Source organism: Ctenopharyngodon idella, chromosome 9 (assembly GCF_019924925.1).
Source record: "Ctenopharyngodon idella isolate HZGC_01 chromosome 9, HZGC01, whole genome shotgun sequence".
Taxonomy (NCBI): Eukaryota; Metazoa; Chordata; class Actinopteri; order Cypriniformes; family Xenocyprididae; genus Ctenopharyngodon; species Ctenopharyngodon idella.
Genome location: NC_067228.1, coordinates 16,822,127 through 16,836,103, shown reverse-complemented (window position 1 = coordinate 16,836,103; position 13,977 = coordinate 16,822,127). Strand labels below are relative to the sequence as shown.

Here is a 13,977-nt window from a genome sequence, read left to right as displayed (position 1 = left end):
CCGGCCATATGGAAAACACAAACTCATCTTCGACACTTTATTGACTCTGTGCTGTGGGGACTGCATCGCTTTCCATAAAGGAAGGTGTTTGCTTGAGTGCAATATCTCCAGCTGAAAACACCTGCCCAGCAACAGCAGCAGAGACCATGGAAACACTCGGCAGTCTGGGATGTGTCCTCAGCTTATTATAGAGCAGTGAGATATTGTGGTATTTATAGTTGATGGAGCTTCTTCCTTAGTTCTTTCTCTTTTTTAACGGGACCGACCAGTGAGACTGTTGAAGTAGATGTTGCTCACTCTTTTCTCATAATCTTGAGGATTTATTATAATCCTCAACTCATCACTGCCGACAGCTGAGTGGCTGTGTTCATAAAATACTGTCTCTACCCTGATTCTGCTTTTACTGGTCCCATCAAAATCTTTACAGTGCCGTTTTTCGAGCTGTGAGTTAACTAGGCAGAAAATAGGAAAGACCAAACAAACAAAGCATGGTATGCCACCAATCAAACCGCATGATCAAACAGGATCTGTGTAAGGCTGCATCTTTGTGAGAAATGCTGGGATTTGGTGTCCCAGAAAATCGTAATGAAGTGCTGAGGTTGTCAAGAGACAACAGACAACAGCTGCCGCTTTTGTTATGATCCAACAAATCTGAGAAGCATATGAATATTCAGTTATATCATTCTTAATACAAGACACAATTAAGTAGTGTTAAATTTGCATGATGTGCTGAAATGGCTGAGAAAACAAACAGTTATAAGTATAAAATCAAGTAGAGGAACCAAATTAAAGCACATGCTGTACAGGTATTTCAAGTACAACATTACTAGAGTATATAATGATAAAACCTCACCAAATATGGCACAGTTTCAGTGAATCACATGGCAAGCCAAAGTTTAAGAGATATGCTGTGTATATGTGCTGTATTAGATGTACTGTATAATAGATGTATATTAGTAACAGAGGTACATTGAGGTTTAGTTTATGACCAAGTGTAACTAATTTTGTGGACTGAATGAATTGTGACATGAAATGTAGCAAAACATTTTAAAACATTTCTTACACAAAGACTGAACAAAACATCAATGAAGCTTACACTTGATTTACATCATTTTTTTTTTTTTTTTTTACTATACTACATTAAATATTCATCTAGAACAAAGTTGAAAGAGAAGCTATGAGCCATAAGAAAAGAGATCAAATATAAGAGATCAGGAGCAAACAATATAAGGATAGTAACAGTGAAGAGCAGAAATAAAGGAACTAATCAAAGCGCACACATAAAGCAAAAACGCATAGCGGTAATTGAAATAAGACCGGAGGAGAGATATATATATATATATATATATATTTATCTTTTAATATGGGAGGGATCAGAAAATGTCTCTAACAAGATTTAAACTATGGTCATCTGCACATAGTTTAAGAGTCAATTCATCAGACTATTGTACATCAGGTTATACAGTAAATCTGCCTTATATTCTGTTGGAAAATAGGTAAGAAGCCTAAAATCTGTTTGCCATGGTTAAACCAGCTAGAAAAACACACTAAGAGGTCAAAAGTACAATAATAGAGAAATGGGGAAGACAAATGTCCTCATGTTATTACATCAATACACCCGTCACCTCCATGGCAATAAAATGGTCTCTCAAATGACACTTTGTTGAAGACTAGCTAGATGCTATTATTGTCACACCTGCGTAAGGGTCACTTATCGTATTAAAGAACTACTTGACAAAGTAATACACCATACTGTTCCTCTCCTCGATGTGGGACTCGTGACGTTAAGCCATCAGTGTAACAGATTGTCTATTTAACCCCATATGTAACCCAGTGTGGCGCTGAATAACTGAAGAGACTCGGCACCTTAAATAGACTTTGAAGCTGTAAATGGATGCTTGGCTTGCAAGTTGCGTGTACGGTTTTGGGCCAGCGTTCAGGACAAATGGTCAATCCATCAGGCTAATAGAGAGAGAGAAGAGTGAAGGAGAGGCGGATTGCGGGTCTCTGACGGCGATCCGGAACGCTGATGCACGCAGCGTGTGACGCGAAAGGCCACATTCATCCATCTTCCCTCCATATAGGGTGAAAAAAAAGGAGCTTTCTACATAATTTTCTGTCATGAGGATTCAGAGTGCCAGTATGAAGGCACTAAATTAAAGCGATGAACTCTATACAGTAAAAAAAAAAAAACATAACAGTGTTGAGGGTAGCACGTTACAAGTAACCCACTTCACATAATCGGATTGGATTATAGTTTTATTTAAAGCCCAGTTATTTAGTTTTATTAAAGCTGTAGGACAGCTTTCTAAGACCTCTAAATATTAACATCAATCAATTTTCCTGAAACACCTATTACGTGTCTTCTGCCCCCTGGTGGATTATCCGTGCCCTGTCCGCCACCAGTGGCTGCTGTTTGTTTGCAGTGCTCCACGACTTATGTCTGTCTACATAAACTCGCATGAAACGCACTGATGATGTATAATGTCTGCACAGACAGGGTGCGCAAGGGTACGTAACGTTGACAGGCAGGTAGGACATTGAATTATTTAATTCGGTCTGAATATAATGACTGGATGAACATTTCATGGTCCTACGACTTTCACAGACGATATATTTATAAAAATACATTTAGACCGTTTAACATAGAGATTGCTATGGGGATACGAGGAGACTTTTAACCCGTATAACAAAAAATGTTTCTGTAGAGAATCACCTATAACATCTTTAAATAAACAAAAAATGTAAATATTTCAGTGATGCTGATTTGTAATGACAATATATTTTACATTTGGTGGTGTAGAAATTACATACTTCACTTTAAAATGGGCAATCAGAAAGAAAGCTCTCCACAACAAATTTCCTGTGACATTAACAGAGAAAGTTTGAAAAATGTCATCCTTGTGGGGACATTTTTTGGTCCCCATGAGGAAAACAGCTTATAAATCATTATAAATAAAGTTTTTATGAAGAGAATATACAATTGTTTCAGTATAAAAATTCTTATGTCTACGGACAAACATTTATATTTTATGTCCTCATAAAATGCATGTCTGTGTGTGTTTCTAAAGGTTCAATAGGCTTTACAAGATCAATGATTACACCATATTGGAGATATATGTGAATATATATGTGCACCACATATGTGATGGGCACCCTCCCACATCCTGTATGAATTGTTCATATAGACTTTACCGCACACAGAAGAAAATATCCTTTGGCTGCTCTGCAGATCACGAATAACAAATGAGTATCAAAACTGGAAGAGAGACAGCATCAGACCTACCAACCGCACTGAGATACCGTGACAGTTTCATTTCTCTGTTTTATTAACCATTCCAGCCGCCCTCCCTGAGACGGATATTAGCAGTAAAACCTACGTTATCTCCGGTACGACACCTCCTCTTTTATTTACCATCTCTCAGCTCGCAGTGTCTCAAGGGACAAGGCTGAGCGGAGGGCCCAGTCTGCACTGAATCATGAGGCAGACAGGCAGATCTCACTTCTGACACCTGTATCAACCCTTCAGTCGGCCCAGAAGCTCCAGAAACAAAGCAGGAGTGAGTCAATCAGAGCTTCTTTACCTCCTCACACCATCAGGTGCAGCTATCTGAAAGAAAAGCTATTTATAAAACAGCCCATGAGAAATCAAACTGCACTCCGAACCTCTCTGGAACAGGTGTGGTGGTTTAATAAAGGGGGCGGATGCAGGAGAAGTTGGAAGTCATGGATCAAATGGATCCAGTATTCCAGATACATGAAAGACGAGTGTAATGCAGTGCCAAAAGACCATGTGTCAGCGAAAGTGAGGAGTGCGAAAAAAAATACTGTTCAAAATAGCAAAAATGCAAGCTTGATGGAGGTCGACCAATATGTCGGTTGTACATATTAATCGCCGCCAATACCCGAGGAAAGAGAAAAGCCAAGGTGTGAATACAGTACACGTTATCATTACATAGAGTCATGGTACAATAAATAAATGACTTTATGCCACAGTTTTTATAGGACTGCTAAAGTTTCACCTGTTTCATCTACATTTTGGATCAGTTTAAATGTTAAAATTGTAAATTGTAAAAAGTAGTTTAGGGTCAGTAAATTTTTTTAAATAATAAATAAAAGCATTTATCAGCATTTATTTGATCAAAAATACTGTTAGAACAGTAATATTGTGAAATATTATTAAATTTAAAATAATTGTTTTCAATTTTAATATTTTAAAATGTAATTCCTGTGATGGCAAAGCTGTGATACATTTTTCAGGATTCTTTGATTAATAGAAAGATAAAAAACAGGATGTTTTTGAAATAGAAATCTTTGTGACAACCAGTTTAACTAATTTAAATATTTTCATGGTTAAAGCCATTATTGTTAATAATGTAATAAAGTTCAGCACTATTCAAAAGTTTTCCTTCAAAAAGTTAAACCAATTGTTGAGCATTTCTTTACTTTTGGAAGCTCTCACCGCTTGCTTTACTCCTCTGTCAATCCCACAATTTCATGCAAGCCTGGTGCTAAAGAACGAATTGAAACCATGTACGGTCAGAGTGTGGCATTGTATTTTCTGCAATGATGTTTGCCTCCTGCAAATATGACGTACTCAGACACAGTCACACTAATGCAAACACACACACACGCACCTTCTGTGGTTCTGCCACAACATTCTCCAAGCGTTGCACAAACATAGGTAAGCTACACAAATAAGCCAGCTGTGACAGAACATTAATACAATGCCTGGCAGGGGAATATAAAGCACCATGAGAGAGTAATGTTGATAAGACCTCATGTTTATGGCATAATTACACCCCATAGTGTCCCTGGTTAATAATTATGAGCTGCAAAACCAACTATTCTCACCAATGTGTAATTAATAATGACAACAGACTCATTCCCTGTGGCAACCCATGTCCCTCTTCATCACTCTGAATTATGTGTCTCAGCCTGTGGGAGATTGTTTATGGAAAGTAAAAATCTAAAACATAAATGAATCAAACAGGGGGACAGTGAGGGAAAATGAGCAAACTGTGAACGAACAGCAAGGGAGACTGAAAGAAAGAGGTATTGTTTTTAAAAAGTCCAGAAATCGCAGAGATGGAAAGCAAGCCTTCTCTTTGACAGGCATGCAATGGTTTCTACAGAAGGTCTCAAAAATGCTAAGCATGTGCTCAATAATAGATAAAGTGTCAGATGTTCACCTTACTAAAGATTGTACCCACTTTGCACAAATGCATGTATTTTTAATACAACTCAAACACAAGCCTCTTGTGATAGCCCACAACACATCATGTTTAATATACGGCACTTCCCAAGGCATTTAACAGCAGAGACGTCAATTATTCATGCTACTTCGAGATCTCCATATGCACTTCTGAGCATCTCTGAATCAGTGACATTCATACGTCCGAACAGAAACATCACCTTATTATGATCCATACACTTAAAACGAATAGGCAATTGGCAACTCAAACTACTTTAAATGCCAGCATTTACTTGCTATAATAATAACTGTTAACCTGTGCTGGCCTTCCAAGACTATACACTCTACCCAAAACGCATTGATCTCTGCTGGGATGGGATGTGCACTGCCAGTATTGAGAAATGAGATAGAATAAATGAAAAGGGGTTTAATAATAACTGAATCGATTCTGAATTTAATGAAAATGTGCCTTATCAGCAGTGCCGTGCTAAGTCTGGGCTGCTACAATAAGCCCAGGGTTCCCTGTGGCTGTAATGTACAGCATGTTAATAGCTGCACCAGGGCTGGTCATCTTAAAGGTGCACTCAGTATTTTTTTGCTAATTAAAAAAGTTTTATACTTGAAGAAATTAATAGAACTACTCAGGTGCTGAATAGCAGTCAGAAATATGATTAAAATTAAATCACATGAGATGAAGACTCAAGTTGCATCAGTCTTCTAGAAAAAGCTGTTTTATTCTCATGGGTGCTCCCGTGTTGTCATCACATTCTCAGCCATATCATGCAATTGACCGCCCCCTTTAGTTACTGTTGCTATGTTCGACAAGCCGCTCTCATGCCACACGTTCTCACGCAGTGAAAAATACATTGCGGAGCAAAGAGGACACTGACAACGCATCGACAGACAAAACAGAGGTTACTTTTGATATGAAACAAAGCCTCAAATTTCAAAATTTGTAATTTTCAAAGAAATACCATTTTGTGGCTCTGTAATGTGTCGTGACCAGTGTTGGGTAAGTTACTTCAAAAAAGTAATTCATTACTAATTACTAATTACATCATCAATGTTGTATTTAAAATACTTTTCTAATTACTCTGTCTGAAAAGTAATTTAATTACTCAATAAGTAATTCAACTCATTACTAATTACTTCTTAAAATCCCTATAAACCTTGACTGGATAGACAATAGAAAGGAAACTCTTTTAATAATTTAAATATGAGTCAAACATAGAATAGTTTAGACTTTTATAGCTTTTTAAAACATTTTAGCTTTATTAAAACATACTATAATATTTTAATTTTTTCTAGTAACAAATAGGGATGTCACGATACCACGTACACACTGCAGGTAAATTCGGTTGTCAGTTCACCTTTTAGTGCTTAATCGTGTTCTGTACACACACAGTTTAGTATAATATGGGAGTGACAACCGCATTCTACAACCAAATTAACTCGCGAAAAATACAGGTAGTGACAACCGCATTTACAGAAATTCTATGCTGTGTGTACATAACCAATATGCTGTTACACGTGCTGTTCACATTCACATAATCAACGCGAATGTACGCCAAGACGGGCGTTTTGACATAACTGTGTGTGTATTTGAACGTTTATGTGTAATAAACATAGAATGTAAAAAATTATGTACGTAGTGTCTGTGACATCACCCGTAGATTTCTGAAGAGCATTTTTGAAGCGAAAATGAGGCCGCTGCCATCTTAGCAGCGCGTCACTCCCGGATAACTGAAAATGGGGAAAGAGGCGGGACGTGGTTGGAACTGAGGTGACTGGTTGCTGAAACCACACCCACCTAGCTCGACGAGTTATAAAAAAAAAAAAAAAAATCACCCACTCAGAGTTGTCATGAATGGCAAAATTAGTAGTATAGACCAAAACCATAATTTGATCCAGGCTGTAAACATGTTTTTTTTCTGGTGTAAAGTTGGCCATTTTAACATGGGGGTCAATGAGATTCTGCTCTCTTTTGGAGCCTGTCCCTAGCAGCCAGTTGATGAATCGCAGTTTAAGTCACTTCCGTATTGGCTTCAAGAGAAACTGGGGTAGGTTGCCGCTTGTTAATAAACCGCGAAAATCTGACACTCGCGAGAGGCAGCTATGTGTGTGCGCTTTGGTTGAGAGCGCACTGACTGAAGACCGTCTTTCATGCGCACAGTTTTTTCTCCCCAGGACATAGCTTACATTTTACCGTAATGTTCTTGCCTACCTGTGTCAAAAAAGTGAAGTAATTGGAATATTTCCATTCTGCAAAACAGCCACTCGCTTTCTGCCGACATCTTCAGACAGCGAACTCACGCGCAACTGCACTACAGCTAACGATTTTAAAGAGGCAGCATTCACTTTTACCTTTAGACGACAAATTTAGATTTTAAATTCAATATTGATTTAAACCTACTAATGCTGCCTTCATGTGCTCTCAGAATTATCGTAAATACGAGTTTCCTAGGTAAAAACTGCACATGAACACCCTCCCATTTCGAAACTTGAATGCAATGAGCTCGTAATCATGACTTCATAAGTGGGAATTATCAAATTTCCGATAGCACATAAAGGCAGCATAACTCCCCTGACTGCTTTGTCGGACAAAACGGCAGATTCAGCGTTATGATTGGTCAGATCGCCTGTCAATCAAACTCCCTGTGAAAGGTCAATTGACAGAGTTACTACTACTACTACTACTACAACTACTAATAACAACAAATGAGCTTTTTGTAAACCAAATGCCTTACAATTTATAATTGTATGCAGAACCGTCAGTGGAGTTAGTGGAATGGGGTGTCCCTCTCGGTCCATTTGCCATGGAGCCCCCTCAAGCGTGGGGCCTGGTGCGGTCTTACTGGTTGCACTGCCCTAAGGACGGCCCTGATCGTATGTAAAAACAATGAAAACAACAAAACACAAATTACATAAAGATATATAAGAACTGATTTATTTAAAAGATTGTCTGGCAAAATGAATGTTTTAATACAACTACTTGTTCTTATTGGACTAAATGAATGAAAAACAAACTATTATTGTACTTATTATTAATTTAATTATTTATTAATGAATGATTTATTAATTATGGAGCCCCGCACATAACATGCGGATAAAAATATACTGTATATACCATAGCCACAAATTAAGAATTAATTTTCTCGTTTTAGTAAATTGTGGCCACAACTTATTAATTGGCCACATTGAACTAATTCCCTCATTTTGATTTAACTAAAACAAGGGGAAAAAATTACAACGTGGCCACGATTTAGTATAACAAGAGAGCAAATTATTATATCGTATGCATAAAGTACTTAAGGGCACGAATTAGTAAAACGTGCTGATGTATTAATCAATTAATTAAATATTTTAATGTTGTATTTATTTAATTAATTAATTTTTTAAATAAATAATAACTACAATAATAATAATAGAGCAAAAACACACAACAGTCACAGCTACTACACTGCAAAATACTTGCAGGGAAGGAGTTTGCAGTAGACCGGTCACAACACAGTGCAGTAGCCAGTCATGTTAGCATCAACAACGCACAAATATTTTTTTAGGACTGAATGTCCCTTGTATGAATGTGTGTACTATGGGACAAAAAAATTAACAAAACAAAAGACAAACAAGCTGCTTTGGTCTAAAGCAGCAGGAAATTGTAAACAACATCATACATCCAGGCCAACCGGTGTCAGTATAAAAACAAAACCACTGGTACTATTGGGTCACTTACTAAGACTGCAGAAATGCATCATCAACAAAAGATAGATGAGCTAAAGTGTGACTGTACTGATTTTGTATGTGAGCCGTGAGGACGTGATTTATGGGTTTCGAGCTAAACAACAAACAGTGATAGTTTTGGTATGAGTCACAATAGTTGCCGTGAGGCACAGTAGTCACACTGCCTCTGAAATGCACAGCTGCTGCTACAGGGTACAAAACGAGAGTGAGAGTAAACAGTGGGAAAAATGAACGGAAGTGTAAAACTTTTCCAAAGACACTTGTCAAAAGGGCTGTCAGTTTTAAAAACAGTGAGGACTGAGTTCGTAGTGTTGTAGTTTTACTCCTTTGTGCAAGTGGCAGCTAAATGCAATTTTACTGAGTTAAAATCTTTACAAAGAATGAGAAATATATGAACCGCAATATAAATATTCTTCCTAGCCATCACCTACAGTAACAACTCTCCTGCTCCATCAGGATTCGAGTCCAGGAACAGTTTTCAGACTAAAGGTCGGTTCACACCAAAAATGCAGTTATGTCATCTGTCACTTTAAATGCTCAAGCTCTTTAAAATCAGGAGGATTCTGATTGGCTGTCAATGTTTTTCTCGTTCATCAACAGAAAAAAAAAAAAAAAAAAAAAACCACATTATGCATTATGAAAGTGATTCCAGTGATACCGCTCCTCTGTGTTATTGCTGTTATAGCTGTGGTGTAGACTTTACTATTCTCATAGAATTGGAACAATTATTAAAACGTTATAGCCATCAGTTATCATCCTTATAGTTATAGTTATAGTTATAGTTATCATCCTTGGTGTAAATGGTTCCTTGACACTTGCATAAATAACTACTAGTGACTAAATGTTTGTTTTTTCTATTGGTCATGTGTTATCTTGCCTAGGGCACCAAATAAGCCTTGGTCAGCACTAAACCTGCCTCAATCATTCATTCATACTACATACACTCATACATACACCCAGGTAGCTGTGTGACAAATTATTTTTAGTAGCCTCACTCTTCCAGAAATTTGGTTGGCTTACCATTGATAACTCAGTAGTTAGGTTAACAAAACTAAGACTGAAGAACAGGCAATGGTGATTCAGAGGCTAGGAAATCATTAGCAAGGAACACTGACAGTTGTCCCTGTCCCTCTAAATATAACTTTATAATGTGTTTAATTTACAACTGCTCACATTACTGACTGGAATGATGTTTCTTTTTATCTACAAAGCACTGTCTGTCTAAGCATTGCCTCACAATCTCTTTGAGATCTTTACACCCCGCTGGGGTTTATGCAAACGAAGGGTGTTGATTACAATACACAAAAGCATTGCAAATTAACCTTCTGCGCTTTCTATGGATTAAAGGAATAATTTCACCAAAGGAATGTGAAATTTCAGGAGAAAAAAACAATTTCTTTGAGCCCTCTATGGAAATTCTTGCCACAGAGATCACTTCAAATGAAAATATCAAGTGCTTTTGAAGGCAACAGTGTCAGATCCACGGCCGTAATTCCTCTGCTGTTCTAACATGCCTTTGAATCCTTATTTTGATAATATTCTAGCTTCTTGCCTTCTCTAACCCTCTTTTTCCATTAGGGCTTAGATTTTTGGCTGAATAATAGATCTCACTGCATAGTTAAGGCCAGTAAAAAGGGTGAATGGAGGCAAATGCAACCCTTGCACTGACCCAACCACATCTTAATCTGGCCAGTTGCACTCTTGTAACCTCATCACACCGCTCAGCCTTCCCACACTCTCAGAATTGCAGGTTTACTTGCACTGTTATCGAGTAGTAATTGAAGGGTTTGACCCAAGGAGACTGTGTAACTTTGCAGTGACAGTTTCTGGGAACTCGTTTATTATGGCTCCGTTCAAACAGGAATTTCCAGGCACTGAACTCTGAATGGCTAAGAAATTAACATTTACGGCATTCATAAAAATACTGTATCAGTTGTAGGGTGCGTTTACTTACTGGAATGTACTGGGTCCAATATACTGTAAGTAAAGCTCTATTGACAACATTTGTGGCACAATGTCGATAACCACAGAAAACCACTCACATAAGACTGTGCGGTAATTACATTGGAAACAGATAACCATGAAGTTCTTTTACCTAGAAAGGTAGTCCCACTTCAAAATGATGACTTAGACCACTTAAAATATCTAAACTATTTATTTATTTTTTTACTGAATAATTCATCTAAGTGCTTTAAAAAAAATAAAAGATTCACATTTCATACTCTTAAACCCTGCAACAAGACACAAGTCAAAATTAATTCCTGTGGTAATACATATTATGCTAGAAATGCTGTTAGCAGAGTCGGAACATTCTATTAACTATTTTCACAATTCGATTTGATTTCTATTCACAAGCTTTTGATTCGATTCAATTCCGATTTGGCTTTGATTCACTTTGATATCGATTATTTTGGATATATATCAGATACACATGGCAAATTTTCTTAAGAAAAAAATCCGTTAATCTAAACTAATGCTGTAAACTATACATGGGAGTCAGTTGGTACTACATTACTATAATATTGAAGGTTAAAATTAACTTATTTATATACAAACACTTAAATTACACTCACGAATCATGTTTTTATAATAAATAAAGTTATAAAACTAACTTTAGAAATAATCATATTTCTACTCCAATTTGTTTTTTAATTTAATAACTGATTTATTCAAACATGCATTAAATATTGAAGAACATTAAAAATTATAATTAATATGTAATATGGTGCATACATTTAGCTAAATGCTCCTCTCTAGAGTGTATTTTTCTAGCTGACTAACGAGTTTTTCTGAGGTAAATGTGACGTTGCGTGACATTGTTTACAAGCTGTTTTATTGATGTGTTTCGGCGGCTGAAACACTGATTGAGCGATTACACGTGTCATGATATGGATTTCGGTAAGTTGTACTGTATCTTTTAACAGACCTTCAGATGTTCATTTATGTTTATTTCGCGCTGTAACTGGTATTAAAGCAGAGGAGACGATCGGTTCATGCGTGTGTCGTGCTGCTCTTGAACTGAGGCGCTACAGTGATCTGTCACGCCACATTAAACAGCGCCAAAACGATATTTATTATTTGAATTTCATAATAAAACGGATGTCATTTGAAATCAGAGACTTTGTTTCATATCAAAAGTAACAAAGCACAAAGATTATTGTGATTTATTGGATGAGAGGTGCGCTACAATGTTTCGTTCGTTCATCAACTGAACACAGGACAGACTAATCGATTCTTGGGATTTAAGAATCGATATCAGTTTGTAAAAACAAGAATTGATCAAAATCGAGAAATCAATATTTTTTACCCAGCCCTACCATTAACCTCTACTACTGATTTATTTTAATTAAAGTATATTTAAAAATAAAATATAAAATAAGATCTGCTGCTGTAGAGTAATAATAATTTATTACTTTTTTTCCCCTCCACATTTTTTAATTCAAAGCCAGCAATTCTAAAATGCCATATCAATTATCCTAGATCAAATACAATGACAGTAATGGAATACATTCCTGCACTAATTACTTTCTAGCTCTCTTCACTGGTTCTGCTCAAACCGAGTCTCATAATGTCAGAGATTTTATGAGGCCTCCCTGAGAGCAGCCATGGGCAGTATGTGTCATAACATGTGCCTATCTATCTGAAAGGTCTGTGCCAGTTATTGGCTGCACGGCCACATGCTTGACTGCATCAGCAGTGCCAGTGTCAGGCTCGGTTGGTTGAGAGGACACTAAGAGGTTTAGTTGTCTGTGTGCTTGACTGGGCCCTCTGTGAAGTTTGACTATAAAGAAGGATAAACTTGTTATCTGTCCAGCAGCGTGGCAGTGCACTGAGGGGGCACACAAGGCTGAAAAATATAAGGTCTCAGAAAAATATACGACTGTTTATGGCAGCACATCCAAGAAATTTTCGATGAGAATTTCAAAACGGTGATGGCAGACTTGGTGTGTGACATGTCTTGAATTTTTTTAAAACGTAAAGCCTGGCTTATCCTGTTGGCTGCTAACTTCTTTACACATGATGTTCAAGTCAAGACACAAAGAGACTAAGCTTGTGACCTTATTCTGTAAGTCATCTGAGGTTGCCATAAATAATGTGTTTCCAAAATCCTAATACTTTTCCATAAGAAAGAACGATCTCACAAATGAGTGCTCTTTAATATCTCAGTTGTTTCTCCTAAACAGCTAAGATATTTAATTGATAATAAAAAAAAAAAAATAATCTTGAGTTTGTCTAATAGAATGAAATATTGAGTCTAAAATAAGTGTTTACATTTCAGTTTGTCTAAAAAAATTTAAATAATTTTGAGTGTTTAATAAAATAAAAGCATGTTTTACATTTCAGTTTGTCTAATAAAATAAAATAATTTTGAGTTTAAAATAAATGTGTGTTTGTACTTCAGTCTGTCAAATAAAGAAAAGCAAAGTAATGTAAAAAATAAAATTTCTCATTGGAGCCAAATTATTTCGGTTGGGCCATGACTTTATAGCTATATATTCATATTGAATGTCAATAACTGTCTCATTTGTTTCTATTTCTTATAAGAAACAAGAAAGACAAAGTTAATTCTTCAGTGAAACATTCAGTTTCCTGAGCTACAAAAGCAATACAACTACTTTATTCTGCAGAAAATGTCAGTTAAATCAATGCAAAAGCTATCTGATGTAGACTAAGACTGTAAGACAGAGTTACAGGAAACCAAGCCAATTCCTCCTTCCTTCATGTCACAAACAAAAAGCTTTCCACAGTTTATATCAATTCAGCTTGGACACATGCTTCATGAACTGTATAGCAATCCATTCAACTTCTGATAGATGTGGCTGTGGAGGACAGATGGACTTCCAATGAGCTTTACTAATCAGAGGCTGAGAGAAAGTGAGGCAGAGAGAGACTGGAGAGCGAGGCCTAGTAGCAGATGGGTAATCTGCATACTCATCATCACAGCAGCCAGAGCTAAAGAAACTGATCCCTTTCCTAACAGACAGGTTAATAAGTGTGTGTTTTTTGAGTTTGTCGATGAGTGTGAGAAATGGGAATACATG

General features: G+C 36.8%; 1 protein-coding gene across 2 annotated transcripts in view; it reads right to left on the bottom strand.

Moving 5' to 3' along the window:
• The window catches only part of ncam2 (neural cell adhesion molecule 2), a 231,487-nt gene that overhangs the window by 97,304 nt on the left and 120,206 nt on the right, over nt 1–13,977 (bottom strand). The gene's annotated exons all lie outside the window — the stretch shown is intronic.